This window comes from Thamnophis sirtalis, unplaced genomic scaffold (genome assembly GCF_051295495.1).
Source record: "Thamnophis sirtalis isolate CommonGarterSnake01/CBP01778 unplaced genomic scaffold, rThaSir2_p1.2 scaffold_13, whole genome shotgun sequence".
Lineage (NCBI taxonomy): Eukaryota > Metazoa > Chordata > Lepidosauria > Squamata > Natricidae > Thamnophis > Thamnophis sirtalis.
Window position 1 is genome coordinate 34,605,037 of NW_028261393.1, and position 24,951 is coordinate 34,629,987.

Here is a 24,951-nt window from a genome sequence, read left to right on the forward strand (position 1 = left end):
ATCATGGTCACGAGACTCTGTAAACTGCCATCAATGCAGGTTGGTTGCCAAGTGACCAAAATATGATCCTATGATAGCTGAGGAAGAAGAGCCTCTCAGAATTTCAAACCTGGGTCCTAAGTGGTCCTTGGGTATTAGAATTAGAATAACAAAGTTGGAAGGGACCTTCGAGGTCCTCTAGTCCAGACCAGAAACCCTACACCACTTCAGACAAGTGGTTATCCAATTTCTTATTAAAAACTTCCCGTGTTGGAGCAGTTTCAGCTTCTGGAGGCAAGTTGTTCCCTGTCAGGAAATTTCTCCTGAGTTCAAAGACGGATTCTGGAGAGATTTGTCATAACTTTAAATGGGGCAAAGCGACTTAAGTTGAGGACTTCCCCTATCAACCAGAAAGAGCGTAGGGATGGGAAAGGTGCCAGCTGGTGGTGGCCATATGTCAGAAGCTTTCTTAGATGTCTTTCCTTCTCCTTTCAAGAAATCATTGACGATATACCTGCGAGAACCTTGTCCATCGTAATTTTCCATGAAGCGATCATCACAATCACCTGCATGAGGTACGTATTTGCATCAGCCTCATCTTCTCACTAGCTAGGTAGGAACTTGGAGTTGGACCCAGGGATGGGATTTCCATGCCAAGGCCCCGTGCTCTAGAGCAGGGGTGTCATTGTGGGCCACATCAGTGTTGTAGTTGACCTTAGGGGTGGGAGGGGATGGTCGACTGGGTGGGTGTGGCCAGCTTGACATCACTCCCCAAACTGCTGGCATGTTTCCTCTTTGCATTGGGTAGACCCAGACGGCCCGCAGGCCAGGTGCAACCACATCGCGGGCTGCATCCCACCTGTGAGCCTTGAGTTTGACACCCCTGCTCTAGAGCATGCATTGAGTTAGCAGGTTAGCCCCAAAATTTGGAAGGGTGGAGAATTTGCATACTGGCAATCAGGGCAGTTCAGATCTTGGGAATTAGGTGATCACGCTTCTTTATATGTGAGGGGTCCTTGGTTTTCTCTCAGCGTGGTGGTTTTCTTCATGACCCAACTAGGTAACATCATCAGCTGTCAGAAGAGTGTGGGGTTTGTGGATAGGAGGAGGAGGACTGTGGAGGCCTTGGTATTCTCTCAGCTTGGTGGTTTTCTTGCAGACATTTTGTGAACCAACTAGGTAACATCATCAGTGCTAGAAGGAAGTGGGGTTTGCTTCTCTTTTTATATACTAGTGCCTTACCTTGTCAGGATAGGTAGGATTGTTTCTGGTAGTCTGATCTAGTAAATTAGATTAGATTAGATTAGATTAGATCAGATTAATCAAGATAGATTAGATAGATATTTAGATAGATGTATAGTTAGATAGATGGCTGGATAGACGGACGGACGGACGGACGGACAGACAGACAGACAGACAGACAGACAGACAGACAGACAGACAGACAGACAGACAGAGTGTTAAAACCACTTTATAATGCCCTGGAATTTTTCATCCAGTTTTGATCATCACAATGTAAAAAAGATGTTGAGACTCTAGAAAGAGTGCAGAGAAGAGCAACAAAGTTGATTAGGAGACGAGAGGCTAAAACATATCAAGAATGGGTTGTAGGAATTGGGTATGTCTAGTTTAATGAAAAGAAGAACTAGAGGAGACATGATAGCAGTGCTCTAATATTTGAGGGGCTCTCACAGAGAGCAGGGGGTCAACCTACTCTCCAAAGTACCTGAGAGCAAGATAAGAAGCGATGTATGGAATGTTCAAACTACCGCACCATTGCCCTCATTTCACCTGCTAGTAAATTTATGTTCAAAATCCTACAAGCAAGGCTCCAACAATATGTGGATCAAGAATTACCAGAAGTATAGGCAGGATTTCGAAAAGACAGAGGAACTAGAGATCAAATTGCCAACATACGCTGCATCACGGAGAAAGCTAGGGAGTTCCAGAAAAACATTTACTTCTGCTTCATTGACTATGCTAATGCCTTTGATTGTGTGGATCACAACAAATTGTGGCAAGTTCTTAAAGAGATGGGAGTACCAGACCATCTTATTTGTTTCTTGAGAAACCTATATGCTGGTCAAGAAGCAACAGTGAGAACTGGACACAGAATCACTGATAGGGATTCAAAATTGGGAAAGGAATCCGGCAAGGCTGTATACTATTGCCCTACCTATTTAACTTATATTCAGAGCACATCATGAGGAAGGCGGGGCTAGACGAATCAAAAGTTGGAATTAAGATTGCCAGGAGAAATATAAACAACCTCAGATATGCAGATGATACCACTCTAAGGGCAGAAAGTGAAGTGGAACTAAAGAGCCTCTTAATGCAGTTGAAGACGCTTGCTCCTGGAGAGGAAAGCTATAGCAAATCTACGCAGAATCCTAAAGAGCAGAGACATCACCCTACCAACAAGTGCATGTAGTCATGGCTATGATTTTCCCAGTCACAATGGATGGCTGTGAAAGTTAGACCATAAGGAAGGCTGAGCGCCAAAGAATGGAGGCCTTTGAACTATAGTGCTGCAGAAGATTCCTGCGAGTCCCTTGGACTGCGAGGCGATCAAACTGGTCAGTCCTAGAGGAGATCAACCCTGACTGCTCTTTAGAAGGCCAGATCCTGAAGATGAAACCCAAATACCTGGGGCACCTAATGAAAAGAAAAGTCTCACTGGAGAAGAGCCTCATGATGGGAAAGATTGAGGGCAAAAGGAGAAGAGGATGATAGAGAATGAGATGGCTGGATGGAGTCACCGAAGCAGTCAGCGTGAGCTTAAATGGACTCCAGAGGATGGTAGAGGACAGGAAGGCCTGGAGGAATGTTGTCCATGGGGTTGCGATGGGTCGGATATGACTTCCCAACTAACAACAACAATGGAAGCTTATCAAAAAGAGCTCCAGGAGAAATTTCCTGACACCGAGAACAATCTATCAGTGGACAGCGACAGGAAGGGTATCCGGCCAGTAAGCATGTAGCTCCATTCAATTGGCCAGACTCGACCCCACAAGGGATTATGGGGACATTAAAAGAAGAAGAAGGTGATAAATCTAAGTAACTTGGTGAGCCCAAGATGACTCTCCTTTCATCCCGTTTCTAGGCCACCAATGCTCTGGGCTTCCTTCTGTCCCTCCTTAATGCTGCGCATCTTCTGCAAAATAAGAAGATTGAGAGGATCCACTGGAGCCACTGAGGTTTGAGAACCAATCAACTTCCATAACAGAGCCCCAAATTTCTGCTGCTAAGTGAAAAAGTCATTGTGAACTTTGTCCCATTTTGCAACCTTTCTTCCCACAGTGGTTAAGTGAATCATAGTGTTGGTTAAGCTTGGCTGTTAAGGGAATCTGGCTTCCCCAATGACTCTGCTTGTCAGAAGATCGCAAAAGGGAATCACGTGACTTTGAGACACTGCGACCGTCATAACTATGAGCCAGTTGCCGTACAACATTCAATTAGGGGATTGGGAACAGTTGTGGACCAAAAATTACAAAGTAGCATTGTCGGCCTCATACAAAGAAAATGTATATGGCATCTAGCACCAGCAAGATTGGCAAACATTTACCCAAATTTGAGCCCCAGATGCTGGAAATGTAAAGGCGAACATGGTTCCCACTTCCACATGTGGCGGACATGTCCAGAAGCGAAGAAATATTGGAGTAAAATAAGAACTTGGTTGCCCTTCAATTCCATTTAAAGCAGATATGTTTTTATTAGGGATAATTAGAGGGATGTTTGTAAAGGAAATCTGTTAGGAATATAATCTAACAGTTGGGTTGGCAATATATAAATCATGTAACAATGTTGTACCTGTTTCTTTAAATCATACTGCAAAATGTGATTGGTTGCTGTTTTCCTCAATCGGCCATAAGAGGGAGCCAGAATGACTGTTAGCTCTGTTTGTTAGATGCTGGGCTGATCTGATCTGAGTGTTTTGGAAGCTGGCTGTTAGAAAGTGCCATGAGCTATTGTAAGTTTTGCAACTGCTAGAAAACTTTGAGTACTGAACTGATTATATGATTACTGGACTATGTTTACTTGGATTATCCCTGAAACTGAAAGACATTGATGACTGACTGTCTTATCCGTGTATGACTTGGACTGTTTGATACCTCTATTTTCCACAAAAGTAAAAGCCTATTGTATACAGGTTTGTGTGTTCTCCAACACAACTCTCACAACGCTTCTCTGAACGTACTCGCTTTCCCAATGGGGAGCTTACCTAACAAAATCAATTACATTGTAATACTTATTCTGACAGCAGCAAGAATAACATACACTCAAAATTGGAAATTAGACAGTATACCTTCCGAAAACATGATAATTTAAAAAATAATGGACTGCGCAGAAATGACTAAACTGACTAGAGGGATTCTTCTTAGGAACAGCAGAGGTTTCATGCCACCATGACAGTGGTGGATTCTGGATCCGGAAATGATTTGTTTTCTGGATTCCTTTCAGATCTCTGGGATCTGCAAGACAATCACAAACCCTTGGTGGCTCAGGCTGCAGCTGAGTCCATAGAAGAAATCTTTCAGCAGTGTGGCCATCAGATCAACCTGGATCTCATTAGTAGTCAACTCCTCTCCAAAGTCATCCGGAGCATCTCTGAGACCAAGCAGTCATAGTTGAATAGCTTAAGACGTTACTTTATTATCATGGCACCATGTACAAAAAAGTTGTGCCTTCTTCACTCTATGTTATACATTAAAAATAAAACTATACAATTGTATAGAACTGTACATTCCATACAATGAAATTAAAAAAGCCTGATATTGCATTTGTGATGCCTCTATAGTAGAATTCAAGATAGTTACTGCTCTGGGATGGAAACTCTTTTTCAGTCTACTTCTCCTTGTTTTTATTGTCCTGTACTGTCTGCCAGATGGTAATAGTAAAAAAAAAGGGGTGCCCAGGAGGAGATGGATCTTTAAGGATGTTTGGAACTTTCTTAAGGCAACAGGAATAATAAAGCTCATCTTAAGAAGGGAGGGCACAACCAATGATCCTCTGGGCACCTTCCTTCCAGCTGGACTTTGGTGAAAGGGAGCAGGTGTAAAGATGATTCTTACATCGTGAAAGACCATGAAGGAACGTCGTGGAAACAGGGCCTGGCAGGGGTTTTTTGGAAGCAGGCCCTGGAGAAAGCCAGGACAATTTAATTAGAGACAGAGAGGAAGCCACGAGAAGGTCCCAGAGCCACAGGTGCCAATGGAGAAGAGTGGTGGCCACCATCAGCCATTGACGATGTCTGGGACATCTCCATTCTTGGTTGTCTTCCAGCAGAAATAGGAACGCGTAAAGTAGGGCAGATGCAGAGAGCTGAACACTCCCCTGGGGGGAGATCTAATGTCCTCCAAAAAGATTCTTGTTATTATCCACATAGGCAGAGCATTGAATCAAAGCCTTCGGGAAAATTTCTGGAACCCAAACGTGTCTTCCCATGGGCTGGGATTGCCTTTGGAAAGCATGCGACGTTTGTCAACTTAGTTTGTTAAGCCAGAAAGAGCTCAGCATTATAGGTTGTAAATTGAGTCAGTCATAAACCAGGTCACCCTGGGTCCATGATCGATTTTATGGCCTGTGAATGGATTAAGGGAATCATTCAAAAATGCAGACATTGCAAATAATCATATATCCATGTGCCTCTCATAGGGGAAATAGAATAGAAGAAGACAACTAGAATAGAGCTGGAAGGGACCTTGGAGGTCTTCTAGTCCAGCCCCTGCTCAAGCAGGAGAACCTATACTATTTCAGACAAGCAGCTGTTCACTCTCCTCTTTAAAACCTCCAGTGACAGAGCACCAGAAATTCTGTTGGCAGGCTGTTCCACTGGTTAATTGTCCCCACTTTTAGGAAGTTTCTCCTTAATTCCATGTTGTTTCTCTCTGATGAGTTTTCATCCATTGTTTCTTCTCCTGCCTTCTGTTGCTTTGGAGAATAAGTTGACCCACTCTTCTTTGGGGCAGTTCCTCAAATACTGGAAGACTGCTATCACGTCATCCTTAATTCTTCTTTTCTTTAAAAAACAATGGCATCCAATTTTGGTAGATGCCCAAAAGTGGAGAAATGCTTGTGTTTTACTTGTATTTACTGCTACCTTGGAAAACCTGCTTTTGTTATTGTATTATATTATACAATTGTATCACAGTGGCCACTTGTTTCGCCGGATTTGGCATTGGTTACTAGTTGGGCCCCACCCAAGGGCCTAGGACGTCATAACGTATTTTCGTAATATGCGTGCAGATCCAAGCAGTGCGGCTTTTTGCATTTGACTGATGGTGATTTTGTCAATTTTTAACTGTTTTAAATGTAATTCCAGTGCTTTTGGAATAGCACCCAGTGTGCCAATTACCACTGGAATTACCACTGCTGGTTTGTGCCATAGTCGTTGAATTTCGATTTTTAAGTCCTGGTATTTTGTGATTTTTTCATGTTCCTTCTCAGCGACCCTGCTATCACCTGGTATTGCGAAGTCTATGATTGTGATCTTATTTTTCTCAACCAGTGTGATGTCTGGTGTATTATGTGCCAGTATTTTGTCCGTTTGTATACGGCAATCCCACAAGATCTTGACCATCTGATTTTCGGTGACTTTTTCAGGCTGATGTTCCCACCAGTTTGTTGCTGTTTTAATATTATAATTTTTGCACAAATTCCAATGGATCATTTGTGCTACTGAATTGTGCCGCAATTTATAATCAGTCTGCATGATTTTTTTACAGCAGCTGAGTATGTGATCAACAGTTTCATCAGCTTCTTTGGAAAGTCTGCATTTGGCATCATCAGAGGATTTTTTGATTTTGGCCTTAATGGCATTTGTGCGGATAGCTTGTTCTTGCGCAGCCAGGATTAGTGACTCTGTTTCTTTCTTTAATGTACCTGTTGTTAACCATAACCAAGTTTGTTCACTGTCCACTTTATCTTTTATTTTTTCCAGAAATTGGCCATGCAGTGCTTTGTTCTGCCAACTCTCCATTCTTGATTTTATCACATCTTTTCTGTATTCTTGTTTCATCTGTTGGGCCTTCAGTAGATTTTTGTTCTTTACTTCGATTAATAGATGTTCTTGACTTTCTTTTAAATAATCAGCCAGTGCATGTTTTTCTTCTTCAACTGTTTGCTTCACTTGTAATAACCCTCTGCCACCTGATTTTCGTGGCAGATATAGTCTATCAGTATCACCACGTGGATGTAAACTGTAGTGCATTGTCATTAGTTTCCTGGTTTTTCGGTCCAAAATGTCCAAATCAGCTTGTGTCCAGTTAACTATACCAGCTGTGTATCTTATAACTGGTATTACCCAGATATTTATGGCCTTGATTGTATTTCCACCATTCAATTTAGATTTCAAAATTTTCCTAACTCTGTTGGTGTACTCTCGCCTGACAATAGTTTTTACTTCTCCATGCTTGATGTTATCCAACTGTAGAATGCCTAAGTATTTGTAGGCTTCATTTTCTTTGCATTTAATTAATTGGCCATTGGGCATTTCAATTCCCTCACATGCAGTGATTTTGCCCCTTTTTATGGATACAGTGGCGCATTTTTCCATGCAAAACTGCATTGAAATATCGGTGCTGAATACTCGGACTGTGTTTGTCAATGATTGGATTTCTATTTCTGACTTTCCATAGAGTTTCAAATCATCCATATACAGTAAATGCGAAATTTTTTCAGCTTCTTTGGCTGTTTGGTAGCCTAATTTCATTTTTTTTAAGATTACTGATAGTGGGATCATTGTGATGATGAAGAGAAGAGGTGAAAGTGAATCACCATGGAAAATTCCTCGCTTGATATTAACCATTCCGTAGATCTCATTCCCTACTGCCAACCCAGTTCTCCATTGTTTCATCGCCTTTTCAGTAAAGGATGTAATATTTTTGCTAATGCCAGTTGTTTCTAAGCATTTTATGATCCAACTATGTGGCAGTGAGTCAAATGCCTTTTTGTAATCAATCCAGACCATATTCAAGTTCGTTTTTCTGTTCTTACAATTTTCTAATATCATTTTATCAATTAGGAGCTGATCTTTTGTGCCCCTGCTCCTTCTTTTGTTGCCTTTTTGCTCTACTGGCAAGATGTTGTTTGTTTCCAAATAATCCATCATGTTATCTGCAATAATGCCTGTGAGTAATTTGAATGTTGTTGGCAAGCATGTTATTGGTCTGTAGTTTTCAGGTGTTGTTCCTTTAGTTGCATCTTTCTGAATCAAGTATGTTTTTTCAGTTGTCAACCATTCATCAATTTGGCCCTTTTGTAAAATTTCATTCAGTTGCCTGGCCAATATTGCATGTAAACTGGTCAGATATTTGAACCAGAAACCATGTAATTGGTCCTTTCCAGGTGATGTCCAATTCTTTACCTTTTTAACTCGATTTTTGACCATCTCAGTTGTTATTTCTAATACTTGCATTTGTTTGTTGCCAATGCTTTTCTCAAAGTCATGTATCCACTTTGCTTCCTTATTGTAGTCCTTTGCATTTTCCCACAATTCTTTCCAGAATTCAACTGTGGCCTGTTTTTCTGGTTTTTCACTTTTGGTGTCACCATTCACATTAAGACTTTGATAAAAACGCCGTTGGTCTGATCAAAATTGCTGATTTTGTTTATATTGGATGACTCGTGCCTCATATCTTTCAATTTTTCTAGCTGTTGCTGTTATCTGTTGTTTTACAATCTCTACAGCTTCATTGATGTTTCTTGTATCCAATCTATATCTTCTGATTAGCCGATCTATGATTTTGTTGTTTTTAAGCCGTTGCTCATGCATGTTCTTTAAGTTACTAGCATCTGCCCTTAATTTTTTGATTTTTTGTTCTAAACGGATTTTCCACTTTGGCTTTGATGCTTTTTCTGTTGTGTGACTAGGTACTTTAATTTTAATGCCTAGTTCATTAGTGACTATTACAGCTGCGCTGTACATTAACTGGTTTGTTTCCAAAATGGATCCCGGTTCAATTGTTGAAAACACTGCATTAACCATTTTCATGATAGGGGCCAAAATTTTCTTAGGCACAGTTTTTAGTGATGGTAAACGTTGCCTTTCCTCATTAAGCAGAAAATGCTCCATGATCTTACCCTTCAATTCTTTTTGTTTTTGAGTTAGTTCATCAGCTGGTTCAGTGATAACTGCTTCTAGTGGTGGTGATGTTATTTCCTCCCTGAGAGCTTCTTCTGGGAGTTCTACTATAATGTCTTTAGTTGTGTCTTAAATATCAGTTATTTCCGCTTGTGATATTGTTTTTTGGGTTTTGCAATTTGCCTGATTTTCCTCATGTTCATCTTCACTAAACACTTTATTCCATATAATAAATTATTATTATTATTATTATTATTATTATTATTATTATTATTATTATTATTCAATTGTATCACAGTGGCCAGTTGTTTCGCCGGATTTGGCATTGGTTACTAGTCGGGCCCCACCCAGGGGCCTAGGACGTCGTAACGTATTTTCGTAATATGCGTGCAGATCCAAGCAGTGCGGCTTTTTGCATTTGACTGATGGTGATTTTGTCAATTTTTAACTGTTTTAAATATAATTCCAGTGCTTTTGGTATAGCACCCAGTGTGCCAATTACCACTGGAATTACCACTGCTGGTTTGTGCCATAGTCGTTGAATTTCGATTTTTAAGTCCTGGTATCTTGCGATTTTTTCATGTTCCTTCTCGGCGACCCTGCTATCACCTGGTATTGCGATGTCTATGATTGTGACCTTATTTTTCTCAACCAGTGTGATGTCTGGTGTATTATCCACCAGTATTTTGTCAGTTTGTATACGGAAATCCCACAAGATCATCTTGACCATCTGATTTTCGGTGACTTTTTCAGGCTGATGTTCCCACCAGTTTGTTGCTGTTTTAATATTATAATTTTTGCACAAATTCCAATGGATCATTTGGGCTACTGAATTGTGCTGCAATTTATAATCAGTCTGCGCGATTTTTTTACAGCAGCTGAGTATGTGATCAACAGTTTCATCAGCTTCTTTGGAAAGTCTGCATTTGGCATCATCAGAGGATTTTTCGATTTTGGCCTTAATGGCATTTGTGCGGATAGCTTGTTCTTGCACAGCCAGGATTAGTGACTCTGTTTCTTTCTTTAATGTACCTGTTGTTAACCATAACCAAGTTTGTTCACTGTCCACTTTATCTTTTATTTTTTCCAGAAATTGGCCATGCAGTGCTTTGTTCTGCCAACTCTCCATTCTTGATTTTATCACATCTTTTCTGTATTCTTGTTTCGTCTGTTGGGCCTTCAGTAGATTTTTGTTCTTTACGTCAATTAATAGATGTTCTTGACTTTCTTTTAAATAATGAGCCAGTGCATGTTTTTCTTCTTCAACTGTTTGCTTCACTTTTAATAATCCTCTGCCACCTGATTTTCGTGGCAGATATAGTCTATCAGTATCACCACGTGGATGTAAACTGTAGTGCATTGTCATTAGTTTCCTGGTTTTTCGGTCCAAAAGGTTCAAATCAGCTTGTGTCCAGTTAACTATACCAGCGGTGTATCTTATAACTGGTATTGCCCAGGTATTTATGGCCTTGATTGTATTTCCACCATTCAATTTAGATTTCAAAATTTTCCTAACTCTGTTGGTGTACTCTCGCCTGACAATAGTTTTTACTTCTTCATGCTTGATGTTATCCAACTGCAGAATGCCTAAGTATTTGTAGGCTTCATTTTCTTTGCATTTAATTAATTGGCCATTGGGCATTTCAATTCCCTCACATGCAGTGATTTTGCCCCTTTTTATGGATACAGTGGCGCATTTTTCCATGCCAAACTGCATTGAAATATCGGTGCTGAATACTCGGACTGTGTTTGTCAATGATTGGATTTCTATTTCTGACTTTCCATAGAGTTTCAAATCATCCATATATAGTAAATGCGAAATTTTTTCAGCTTCTTTGGCTGTTTGGTAGCCTAATTTCATTTTTTTAAAGATTACTGATAGTGGGATCATTGCAATGATGAAGAGAAGAGGTGAAAGTGAATCACCCTGGAAAATTCCTCGCTTGATATTAACCATTCTGTAGATCTCATTCCCTACTGCCAACTCAGTTCTCCATTGTTTCATTGCATTTTCAGTAAAGGATGTAATATTTTTGCTAATGCCAGTTGTTTCTAAGCATTTTATGATCCAACTATGTGGCAGTGAGTCAAATGCCTTCTTGTAATCAATCCAGACCATATTCAAGTTCGTTTTTCTGTTCTTACAATTTTCTAATATCATTTTATCAATTAGAAGCTGATCTTTTGTGCCCCTGCTCCTTCTTTTGTTGCCTTTTTGCTCTACTGGCAAGATGTTGTTTGTTTCCAAATAATCCATCATGTTATCTGCAATAATGCCTGTGAGTAATTTGAATGTTGTTGGCAAGCATGTTATTGGTCTGTAGTTTTCAGGTGTTGTTCCTTTAGTTGCATCTTTCTGAATCAAGTATGTTTTTCCAGTTGTCAACCATTCATCAATTTGGCCCTTTTGTAAAATTTCATTCAGTTGCCTGGCCAATATTGCATGTAAACTGGTCAGATATTTGAGCCAGAAACCATGTAATTGGTCCTTTCCAGGTGATATCCAATTCTTTACCTTTTTAACTCGATTTTTGACCATCTCAGTTGTTATTTCTAATACTTGCATTTGTTTGTTGCCAATGCTTTTCTCAAAGTCATGTATCCACTTTGCTTCCTTGTTGTAGTCCTTTGCATTTTCCCACAATTCTTTCCAGAATTCAACTGTGGCCTGTTTTTCTGGTTTTTCACTTTTGGTGTCACCATTCACATTAAGACTTTGATAAAAACGCCGTTGGTCTGATTGAAATTGCTGATTTTGTTTATATTGGATGACTCGTGCCTCATATTTTTCAATTTTTCTAGCTGTTGCTGTTATCTGCTGTTTTACAATCTCTACAGCTTCATTGATGTTTCTTGTATCCAATCTATATCTTCTGATTAGCCGATCTATGATTTTGTTGTTTTTAAGCCGTTGCTCATGCATGTTCTTTAAGTTACTAGCATCTGCCCTTAATTTTTTGATTTTTTGTTCTAAACGGATTTTCCATTTTGGCTTTGATGCTTTTTCTGTTGTGTGACTAGGTACTTTAATTTTAATTCCTAGTTCATTAGTGACTATTACAGCTGTGCTGTACATTAACTGGTTTGTTTCCAAAATGGATCCCTTTTCAATTGTTGAAAACACTGCATTAACCATTTTCATGATAGGGGCCAAAATTTTCTTAGGCACAGTTTTTAGTGATGGTAAACGTTGCCTTTCCTCATTAAGCAGAAAATGCTCCATGATCTTATCCTTCAATTCTTTTTGTTTTTGAGTTAGTTCATCAGTTGGTTCAGTGATAACTGGTTCTAGTGGTGGTGATGTTATTTCCTCCCCGAGAGCTTCTTCTGGGAGTTCTACTATAATGTCTTTAGTTGTGTCTTGAACATCAGTTATTTCCGCTTGTGATATTGTTTTTTGGGTTTTGCAATTTGCCTGATTTTCCTCATGTTCATCTTCACTAAACACTTTATTCCGTATAATAAATCGCCTTTGATCTGCTAGTCGTTGTTCACTAACATTTGAATCTGGATATTGTTGTTTCCATAATTCATACATTCGCTTTAAATAACCTCTTTTTTCTGGCTCTGAGTTGTAGTAACAGGCCATTATGGCACGGTTTTCATCTGCACTATATTTTTGTCGTTTTGTTGGCTGGTCCACTTGTAGCCCACTTGTCGACGGATGTCCAGGGACCACAAAATCCGCCGCGGCCCTTGTTAACCCGCGCGACGACCGATGCGGTATGGAATTCTTATTTGTTTTTTTCACCATATTGTATGGGTTGGTGGGGTTTTTTTACGGGACCAGATGCCAACCTGACCCCAACCCTCCTCCTTTGTCATCCGGGCTTGGGACCGGCAACGGCGGAGTTGTTGTTGTTGTTGTTGTTGTTGTTGTTATTATTATTATTGTTGTTGTTGTTGTTGTTGTACAATTGTATCACAGCGGCCAGTTGTTTCGCCGGATTTGGCATTGGTTACTAGTCGGGCCCCACCCAGGGGCCTAGGACGTCGTAACGTATTTTCGTAATATGCGTGCAGATCCAAGCAGTGCGGCTTTTTGCATTTGACTGATGGTGATTTTGTCAATTTTTAACTGTTTTAAATGTAATTCCAGTGCTTTTGGAATAGCACCCAGTGTGCCAATTACCACTGGAATTACCACTGCTGGTTTGTGCCATAGTCGTTGAATTTCGATTTTTAAGTCCTGGTATCTTGCGATTTTTTCATGTTCCTTCTCGGCGACCCTGCTATCACCTGGTATTGCGATGTCTATGATTGTGACCTTATTTTTCTCAACCAGTGTGATGTCTGGTGTATTATGCGCCAGTATTTTGTCGGTTTGTATACGGAAATCCCACAAGATCTTGACCATCTGATTTTCGGTGACTTTTTCAGGCTGATGTTCCCACCAGTTTGTTGCTGTTTTAATATTATAATTTTTGCACAAATTCCAATGGATCATTTGTGCTACTGAATTGTGCCGCAATTTATAATCAGTCTGCGCGATTTTTTTACAGCAGCTGAGTATGTGATCAACAGTTTCATCAGCTTCTTTGCAAAGTCTGCATTTGGCATCATCAGAGGATTTTTCGATTTTGGCCTTAATGGCATTTGTGCGGATAGCTTGTTCTTGCACAGCCAGGATTAGTGACTCTGTTTCTTTCTTTAATGTACCTGTTGTTAACCATAACCAAGTTTGTTCACTGTCCACTTTATCTTTTATTTTTTCCAGAAATTGGCCATGCAGTGCTTTGTTCTGCCAACTCTCCATTCTTGATTTTATCACATCTTTTCTGTATTCTTGTTTCGTCTGTTGGGCCTTCAGTAGATTTTTGTTCTTTACGTCAATTAATAGATGTTCTTGACTTTCTTTTAAATAATGAGCCAGTGCATGTTTTTCTTCTTCAACTGTTTGCTTCACTTTTAATAATCCCCTGCCACCTGATTTTCGGGGCAGATATAGTCTATCAGTATCACCACGTGGATGTAAACTGTAGTGCATTGTCATTAGTTTCCTGGTTTTTCGGTCCAAAAGGTCCAAATCAGCTTGTGTCCAGTTAACTATGCCAGCTGTGTATCTTATAACTGGTATTGCCCAGGTATTTATGGCCTTGATTGTATTTCCACCATTCAATTTAGATTTCAAAATTTTCCTAACTCTGTTGGTGTACTCTCGCCTGACAATAGTTTTTACTTCTCCATGCTTGATGTTATCCAACTGCAGAATGCCTAAGTATTTGTAGGCTTCATTTTCTTTGCATTTAATTAGTTGGCCATTGGGCATTTTAATTCCCTCAGATGCAGTGATTTTGCCCCTTTTTATGGATACAGTGGCGAATTTTTCCATGCCAAACTGCATTGAAATATCGGTGCTGAATACTCGGACTGTGTTTGTCAATGATTGGATTTCTATTTCTGACTTTCCATAGAGTTTCAAATCATCCATATATAGTAAATGCGAATTTTTTTTAGCTTTTTTGGCTGTTTGGTAGCCTAATTTCATTTTTTTTAAGATTACTGATAGTGGGATCATTGCGATGATGAAGAGAAGAGGTGAAAGTGAATCACCCTGGAAAATTCCTCGCTTGATATTAACCATTCCGTAGCTCTCATTCCCTACTGCCAACTCAGTTCTCCATTGTTTCATTGCCTTTTCAGTAAAGGATGTAATATTTTTGCTAATGCCAGTTGTTTCTAAGCATTTTATGATCCAACTATGTGGCAGTGAGTCAAATGCCTTCTTGTAATCAATCCAGACCATATTCAAGTTCGTTTTTCTGTTCTTACAATTTTCTAATATCATTTTATCAATTAGAAGCTGATCTTTTGTGCCCCTGCTCCTTCTTTTGTTGCCTTTTTGCTCTACTGGCAAGATGTTGTTTGTTTCCAAATAATCCATCATGTTATCTGCAATAATGCCTGTGAGTAATTTGAAGGTTGTTGGTAAGCATGTTATTGGTCTGTAGTTTTCAGGTGTTGTTCCTTTAGTTGGATCTTTCTGAATCAAGTATGTTTTTCCAGTTGTCAACCATTCATCAATTTGGCCCTTTTGTAAAATTTCATTCCGTTGCCTGGCCAATATTGCATGTAAACTGGTCAGATATTTGAGCCAGAAACCATGTAATTGGTCCTTTCCAGGTGATGTCCAATTCTTTACCTTTTTAACTCGATTTTTGATCATCTCAGTTGTTATTTCTAATACTTGCATTTGTTTGTTGCCAATGCTTTTCTCAAAGTCATGTATCCACTTTGCTTCCTTGTTGTAGTCCTTTGCATTTTCCCACAATTCTTTCCAGAATTCAACTGTGGCCTGCTTTTCTGGTTTTTCACTTTTGGTGTCACCATTCACATTAAGACTTTGATAAAAACGCCGTTGGTCTGATCGAAATTGCTGATTTTGTTTATATTGGATGATTCGTGCCTCATATCTTTCAATTTTTCTAGCTGTTGCTGTTATCTGCTGTTTTACAATCTCTACAGCTTCATTGATGTTTCTTGTATCCAATCTATATCTTCTGATTAGCCGATCTATGATTTTGTTGTTTTTAAGCCGTTGCTCATGCATGTTCTTTAAGTTACTAGCATCTGCCCTTAATTTTTTGATTTTTTGTTCTAGACGGATTTTCCACTTTGGCTTTGATGCTTTTTCTGTTGTGTGACTAGGTACTTTAATTTTAATGCCTAGTTCATTAGTGACTATTACAGCTGCGCTGTACATTAACTGGTTTGTTTCCAAGATGGATCCCGGTTCAATTGTTGAAAACACTGCATTAACCATTTTCATGATAGGGGCCAAAATTTTCTTAGGCACAGTTTTTAGTGATGGTAAACGTTGCCTTTCCTCATTAAGCAGAAAATGCTCCATGATCTTATCCTTCAATTCTTTTTGTTTTTGAGTTAGTTCATCAGTTGGTTCAGTGATAACTGGTTCTAGTGGTGGTGATGTTATTTCCTCCCTGAGAGCTTCTTCTGGGAGTTCTACTATAGTGTCTTTAGTTGTGTCTTGAATATCAGTTATTTCCGCTTGTGATATTGTTTTTTGGGTTTTGCAATTTGCCTGAATTTCCTCATGTTCAACTTCACTAAATACTTTATTCCGTATAATAAATCGCCTTTGATCTGCTAGTCGTTGTTCGCTAATATTTGAATCTGGATATTGTTGTTTCCATAATTCATACATTCGCTTTAAATATCCTCTTTTTTCTGGCTCTGAGTTGTAGTAACAGGCCATTATGGCACGGTTTTCATCTGCACTAAATTTTATTATTATTATTATTATTATTATTATTATTATTATTATTATTAGCTGTACCCGGCCACACGTTGCTATGGCCCAGTTTGGGCATAGTGGGGTGGCAGGTGGGTGCTGCCGTTGGTCAGGACTCGGGGCTGCTGGGCCGGGTGAGGCTGGTTGGGGGAGACAGCACCAGGGCTGTCGGCCTCGTGGAAGTTGTTGAGTATCTCCTCGGAGGAGCTGCGCTTGGGCTCCCCCAAGTCGGTGGCCCAGGAGAGTGAGACGTCCAGGCTCTCAGAGGAGGCTAAGTCCTCAGTGTGCCGCCTCACAGGGCACCCAGGGGCCACCCCAGGCCCGCTGCACCTCAGGCTGACACTACTTCTGCCGCCGCCCTGTTGGAGCCACCTGGGCAAGGCCGTGGCTGGCTCGCTGTGAGGGGGGGGTGGAGAGTGCGCGCAGCCGGCCGGGCTGAGGAGACGCTCTGCCTCCGCCTCCTCTGGAGCTCCGTTGGGCTGGCCGGGGGTAGGCCGGCTTAAGGGCAGGGGGAGGCAGCCGAGGGATGGCACAGGTGGCGCCCCACCGCAGACAGCAAAGGCCCGGTGGGAGGGAAGGGGAGAGAGGGGAGGGGGAGGCCGAAGGGCTTCGGCTCCCCTTGGCGGAAATGGCTGAAGGGGAAAGGGTGCAGCCGCAGCCCAGCCACACATATAAAGGACGAAGCTGGAGAGAGGCCAAACTGTTCCGAATATACTATACTCACTAAATGAATGCTATGGTAAATGACACAGTTCAATTCCAATGTCACATGAAATAATTAAATCAAAATGAAAATAAATCAAAATCTATGAAAATTCAATATAACAATGCAATCGGACACATTGAAATGGAATCATGAAATGTTTAGTATAGCATGTGTTGCTTTTACATCCACCAGATGGCGCTGGAAACATTGAAATGGAATCATGAAATATTTAGTATAGCATGTGTTGCTTTTACGTCCACCAGATGGTGCTGAAAACATTGAAATGGAATCATGAAATATTTAGTATAGCATGTGTTGCTTTTCCATCCACCAGATGGTGCTGGTTTTTTTAAAAAAAACATGTTTTTACAAAAAATCATGTTTTTACCTGTCACAGGTGTGACATCTATATAATATATGTATATAAAAACATTCACGTATTTGAATGCAACGTTGTGTCAAAATTTCAAAGCAATCAGTGAAGAACTTTTGGAGATTAGCGATTTTGAACAATCAACCATTACATTTTTATTTATATAGATTATTATTATTATTATTTTGTTTTTATTTTTATTATTTATTCACTAAACATGAAACTCGGTCAACTGAACATTCAAAAAGGCATTACAAATACCATTGACTGGTGCTAATGGTTGATACAGGTTGCTGCCAGCATCCTAGGTATCAACCAAGTACCTTCTTGTCCATCTCACAAAAGAAGAGATTTTGGATGGTCTGCAAAAAACTAAAATGCAGGGAATCTTTGACTTGCAACCACAATTGGGCCCAAAATTTCTGTTGGTAAGTGAGACCGTTGTTAAGTGAATTGTGCTCCATTTTACGACCTTTCTTGCCACCGCTCTGGAAGATCCCCGGGGCCACGGAGACGCCAAATTGGAGGCAGCAACAACGGAAAACCCCACGATGGGTGACGATGGTTTGGGCGGCCGCCACATCATCATCCACCAGAAGCTGCTGGTAGGCCTGCGGCATATCCAGTTTCGCAAAGGTGCAGCCCCGCCCCAAGAAATGGAGCAGGTGCTGCATTACAGGGACTGGATAGGGGTTCGCCTGGAGGCCAAGGTTGATTGTTGACTTGTAGTTGGCGTAGATCCTGATGGACCCGTCGGCCTTGACAGGGACCACAATTGGGGTCTCCCATCGCGAGTGGTCATTTTTTCCCCCATTTCATTTCCCTTTATTTGTATGCCGCCCTTTTCCCTGGGGGGACTCAGGGCGGCTCACAGTTCAAAAAGGGGGGGGGGGAGGACAAACAATTTTCCAACATGAAGACAATACAACATATTAAAAAGAAAACACAACAGTCACACAATTCGGGTGGGGTTAGAATCTTAACCCCAGGCCAGCCGGGACCGCCAGATGTTTAAAGCGGCGCGGAAGGACTGGAGGGTGGTGAGGGTCCGAATCTCCACGGGGAGTTGGTTCCAGAGGGTCGACGGGCTCCGGGACACCCTGCGCCAACAATTTATCCAACTCAGCATCACTCTTAGACCTGAGGGCAAAAGGCACCCTGCAAGCCTTCAGCCGAATAGGTGCAACCTGGGGGTCGAGGTTGAGGGAGATGGGGGTGCCCTTGTAAGAACCCAGCTGGCCATCGAAGATGTCCGTGAATTCAGTGAGGACGTCTTCCAAGGAGGTGGCGGAGCCAAGCACCCGATGGATCCCCTCAATAGTTAACCCCACGGGAGGAAACCAATCCAAACCCAACAGGGCAGGCAGGGGCTTTTGCACAATTAACACAGGTAGGCGGCCATAAAAATTGCCATAGTCAACCCAGATAGGGAAACAGGCCAGGTTGGGAATAAGAGTCCCCTGGTAGTCTCTGAGGGACGTGTCAGCCGGCTGCAGCTGGTCATGAAAGCCTCACGGTGACTGGTCGTAAGTCATGGACTATCTGTATATGTTAGATAGTTTTTTGGGCCCACTGTCACAATTCGGTGGTGATATTTTGCCCCATTGATAGAGGGCATCTGCACATCTACCAGTGCGAATTTTGTTCAATGTTGTCCAGTCCGAGCAGCTCTGGGTTTGGGGTTCTTTGGCCCAGGGAAAATTGCCACTTCGGGTCTTGGATGGGCTGGCACTACCCCAAACAGACCCTCTGCGTAATCTGGGGGTTCTCCTGGATTCATGACTCTTGCTTGAAGAGCAGGTGGCGGTTGTGGCCAGGAGGGCCTTTGCCCAACTGTGTTTTCTGCCTAAAGCAGGACTAAAATTCACCATCTCCTAGAGATTGGCCCAAAGTCACCCAGCTGGCTTTCGTGCCTAAGGTGGGACTAGAACTCACCATCTCTTGATTTCTAGCCTATTGCCTTAACCACTAAACCAAACTGGCTCTTTAGATCAAACTATCAAACTAGCACTAGATCAACGTGGAAGGTACAAAACAGAGACATTGCTTGTGAAACACTCTTCATCCTGTTCCTACTGACTTTGATGCCTGCCACTGTAGCTCCTCCCCATTTTCAATCGTAAGTCCATCAAGCGGAGACAACGTCATCCTCTGGAGGAGCATTGTTGGTTTCCACAGTCCCTTCTGAATCAGATCTTTTGATATGAAAATGATCCCCTTCAGTGCAGAGTTCTGAAAGATGAATAGCTTGTAACACCACCAGGCTGGGGTAGGTTCAAAAGTGATCCAGAACTTTGAAACTTACCTAACTTACCCCCCCTTATTTTAAGGGAGAAATGGAAATCTGAAATAAAAGATATTTAGATAGTTCATGACTTACGACCACAATTGGGATCAGAATTTCCACTGTTAATCATCCAAATTTTGATCACATGATCATAGGGGTGCTGCAACAGTCATAAGTGTGAAAAGCAGGCATAAGCCATTTTTTCAGTGCTGTTGTAACTTCGAACAGTCACTAAGTTAATGGTTGTAGGTTGAGAACTATCTGTAGAGTATCTGGGAAATGTTGGGCTGAAAAAAGGAGGTTAAGAGGTCTTCTAATGGAGAAGCAGACCATCCTGTGGTTCAAAAATGATACCACCAGCAACAAAGTGAATTGGTAGATGGTGTCAAGCACGCCACAGATTTTTACCTTTCTCCCTGTCTTCCCGGTATTTATCCCTGACTAGGTCGATCTCCACATCTGCTGCCAATTTGTACCAGCATTGCAGGTTGCCGGGGGTGGGGGGGGTGGGGTGTTAACACAGTTCTGGTATATATCTTGGTTCAGGCTGTAGGGAATGCTAAAATTCAAAAATAAAAGCCTCTGACCGTTAGAGATTAGCTGGGGATTAAAACTGCAACTGCATAAAGAGGAGGAGGGAGGAGCCAACATCGGGACGACACATTGCGCGGACCTGACAGTCTGAGTCCGCCGATGAAACTTTTGTCCTTGGAAAGTCCGGTAGGACCTAAACCGTCCCGAAGAGATGGTGACAAGGAAGCCAAAGCTTTGCTGGTCACAGGGACACTGCAAAGTCCCTGTTTGACCCAAGGGTAGTGCTTCCAACCAAAGACAAACAGGCAGCCCCCAGGCTGGCATAGTTGGAGACAGCTCCTGAAGGAAAAGACGAAGCGAAAACGTTCCATCTGGTGAGGTTTTTTTTTTTTCTTTTTTTACTTTTAGAAGATCTGCATTAAGAAACTTTTTCTTTAAAAAAATAATATTAACTAGTCCTCAAAGTAAGAATAAAGTGGCGAATTTGATACTTATTGGACTGCTACTAGAAAATTTCCTGCTCTTGTTTGTAATGAAGTTTTGTGGATTGAACTAATTGCAACATTTCCTGTCTCCCCGCTTGTAGTCTATGGACTGATCTTTTTTTCTCTATTTTTTCTTTTTACTACCTTAATTTTTTCTGTTGGCTAAATTAAACTTCTTTATTTACTTCAACAAATTTTCCTTCTATTGGTTAAAATTATATTAAAGATATCTAAGGGAAAGCATAAAAAAATAACAACTGACTAATATTGAATCTGCCACCTGGAAGCCAAAGTCTGAACTTTGTTTCTGTTTTGGATACAATGCATCCCTTGTTCTGCTTCATTTGGTTTTACTGACCTTGCAATGGAAGGGTTTTGGAATTCGCTTATAAAACCTGATAAAGACTTAAAAGTATGAAACCTGTTTTGTCAGTGCTTCTGGTAAATATTTTGGCAAGAGAAGGAAAAGACAAACAAGAGATAAAAACCCTCCTATTTTAAAAACTTTGAAAACCTTGAAAGAACTTGTGTTTAAGATTTAAAATAAACACAGACACATCCCCTAAATTTTTGACAGGCTAGTGTGGCAGATTCCTTCTCCTATTTTTTTTTTATATTCCTTTACATTTTGAAAAATGGATCAATATTCAGAGGAAGAAAATCTAATAATCCAAAACATCCTGGCTGGACTTCAAAATATTGCAGAAGGGCTTGAGAGATTTGACAAGAAATGGGACTGTTTATGGGGTGCTACAGTTAAAGATGAGGGGGTTGAAGCCCCAGGGATTAAAGAAGAGAATGGAAACATGGAAAATAAAGATAAGATGTCAGATGAATGCATTAATGGACTAAATACGAGTGAAAGCAAAAAGAAGGGAAGCTGGAAAAGTGTTTTTGACAACTTGGAGCCTTTCTTTCAACTTCAAGATGCAGGAGGGGAAAAAAAGAGTGAAAAGGATGGAATTAAGAAGACAAATATATCCAGAAACAAGTTTGATAACCAAAGCTAAGCCTACGTTAACAACTAAAGAGCAACGAAATTACATAAGAGATCCTTTAAGCTACAGGGTGCAGAGAAAAGTTTTAAACTCTGAAAAGATGCCAATAAGAGAAATGACACAACTGCTGGTTAGAGAGAAAGGACTATTTTGCTACTGGAAAGACACTGGTTGATAATGCCAATTGATGATAAAAATTAGCTAATTTTTGATGATTAATAAGTAGGGATTTTAGTACTTTGTAGACATAGATTATCATTGAATGTTTATTTGTTAACATATAATTTATCATATTAACAATGAAATGATAACCTTAATTAGGATAAACAACCAGGCTGCAAATTGTAACTGAGATTTGGTGAAATGACATATAAATCTTATAAATTTGTGTTTAGATCCTATTATGAAGCTATAAATAATTTGGATTAGAATGAGATGTGATGTGACATAAATAGCAAACAATTGGTTTTTTTTCTTTTTCTAACTACAATAATAAAAGGGAATGTTAATGCATTCCTTGGTGATTATCAACTAGAAATTCTAATTTGGATCAGAAATGGCAAACAATTTTTTTTCTGTTTTCTAACTACAAAAATAAAAGGGAATGTTAATGTGTACTTTGGTGATTATCAACTAGAAATGTCAACATTTTTTAGATTGTCTTATTTTAAATGGTCATTTTGTTAACATATATTAATAGATTGTAGTCTAGAGATTGTTGCTTTTTTGCACCTGTGGAGAGAAGAGGAGAGAAAAATACTACATAACCTCTAGTTAATTATAATAATAATAATAAAGATATGTTAGAGAGAGGAAATGTTAGATGTCCTATTAATTGACTTTTTTTTAAGAATATGTTATAAAGATATAAAGATATGGCAGATTGATTGAGACTGGGGGAAGAAAAAAAATGCCAGCAGGTGGTTGTGTTTTTGAAATCTTAATTAAATTAAAATGGTGGTATGGTGATAGTAAAATATATAAATTTTTAACATATATAATTTAAACTGAATGGAATATATGTGATTGTGGAAGGAACGCATGAAATGTACTTGTGACCAATGGATACACTTTCTACAAGATGTAATGAAAGATGATTCTTTTCTTTTTGTGTTTTTTCTGTAATAAAACTAATTTAAAAAATTCAAAAAAAAACCTGCAACTGCATGTGGGGAGGAAGGGGGGGGAAGGATTAATGTATTCTTAATAGGTGCCTCGGATTAGTTGTAACCCTGAGGACCTATCCAATGGGACCAAAAGGGAGGGACAGGGGTGTCACGTTAGGGACCAGTTATAAAATCCTTACTTTTGAATTCAGGAATGTGTGCTTGGAGCTAGAACTTACAGTTAAAGACTTGCTCAAGCTCACCACACTTTGCAAACTGCTTTTTGTTTTTTTTATTTTGTTAATAAAATTCTTTTCTTACTGATCCAAGTTTTTGTAAGGATTTATTTCCAACAAGGCCATCCATAAAACTGTCCATCAAAGCCTCCTCCGACCATTCCCGCATTCCCACCTACAGTTCATGAAACTCTTGGATGTATTCAGCCACTGGATTTTTTCGCTGAGTACGGGTTTTCATCTTGGTTCTGGCCTTTCACTCGGTGAGCGGATCATCAAAGTGTTTTCTCAGGGTGGCCATAAACCTATTATAGTTCCTCACATGGGAGAGTCATCGGCTGCCGCTTTGTTCTCCAACGCCATTGTAGCAACTCTTACCTTGCCTTCCTCATTGGTGAGATCTTCTCCAAATTGTTGCATGAAATTCCAGAATTGCACCAGGAAAAATCCTAGCTCCTCTGGGTCCCCTCCAAATTTCATGCCAAGAGGAGGAACTTTTGCCGTCTGGCATCTGGGTTCGCCCCCCCTTGGAAGGGCTCTTTCGACTACTGCTGCTGCTGCTGGGGCTCTCCCATCCTGATCAGCTCTGCTGTCTGCCCCCAGCCCCCCCCCCCCCTGGGTGACACAGGTCCTCGGCAAGTCTCTCTTCTTGATCAGGGAAATCAGCTTCTCTTCCAGACCTGCTCTCACGAAAAAGACATTTTTCCCAAGCCTCCTGGAAGAGTTTCATAGCATGCGACATCATGAGATCCTCTTCTTCGGCTTTCTGACAGGCATCTGCCAGTCGCCGACATCGGCTTGTTGTAATTCCAGCCGGAATTTCCTCAGGATCATACTTCTGTCCCACTCCCAATGACCACTTGTGGTGGATGGATCTTTTCTCCAAATTCAGTTCCCCCCATCCGCTCCATCTCCAAGGGACATGAGGATCCGGCAGCCTCCATGTCGTTCTCCTGATCACTGCCCGGGTTGGACATTTCTTTGAAGGTTTTGTTTTTATTACACTCCCCTCGGAAGGGGTTAGCTCTGGGATGAGTGCGAAAGTGAGACCTTGCTTAATGTCAAGCATGCCTCCTTCAGCAATTAAGAAAGAAACCACTTAACTCCATTTGTAGAATTAAGAATACTTTTACTGGTTATGAAAAGATAGCAGTGAAGTAAAGCAAGGTCTGAGGCAGAAACGCGCGAAAGCATACATATCAAACATTTGCCCAACCTCCTCCCCCCAACAACCCCCACTCCATTGCCCAATCTGCAAATCCCTTAGGTGTCATCTGGGTGCATCTCCAAGCAGCAGCATCAGGTTGATATGCAGGATGGTTGGCCTTGACCAACTCCAAACATTGGCCATCAGCATGCACAGAAGATGGTGAGAACTAAACTCCCTTTTTAACTAACACTCCTGTCCCAATTATTCCCATCCCAAATACCATGCCATCCTCCCCGTTTCCATGGCAGCCGAAGGCAAGTAGTGAAGCAGAGGCTGACATCTGGTGGTTTTTCTCTTGGAATCAGAAGATGCTTCAAGGTTGCTCTCCTGGTTTTTGCCATTTTCTACAAAAGACAAATGAAGTGGATCCAATTGATTTATCTACCTTGAACCAATTATCTTGGACCATCTTAGACCAATTGTGGTGTAAGATGCCCAAGGACTTCTTTGACTTGTCCCCAAGAACTCATGATGAAAGAGAGATTGGTACTGAGTTGCCAAGAACGCATTTGGAGATGTTCACTTAGCCTGAGGTAGGGAAGAGCCACCTGATCATCACAAAAACACGTGGAATAATTTATTGGAATTTCATTATCCTCAAATAAAGGATGAATAACCCCAAGTGAACTCTGTCTAGCTCAAAGCAACAAAGAGACAACTAAAGGTTACATCTGATAGCCCTCAAGATTTCACTAAGCGAAGG

General features: G+C 40.8%; 1 long non-coding RNA gene across 2 annotated transcripts in view; it reads left to right on the plus strand.

The window, feature by feature from the left end:
• LOC148043141 (uncharacterized) overlaps positions 1-24,951 on the plus strand; it is a 72,326-nt gene that overhangs the window by 719 nt on the left and 46,656 nt on the right. Inside the window, exons 2-3 of one of the 2 annotated variants that reach the window (XR_015698367.1) lie at positions 476-554; positions 4,441-4,746. This is a non-coding gene — a long non-coding RNA (uncharacterized LOC148043141). Of the gene's footprint in view, positions 1-475; positions 555-4,440; positions 4,747-24,951 lie in introns of those variants that run through there. The other variant, XR_015698366.1, reaches the window with a different exon arrangement.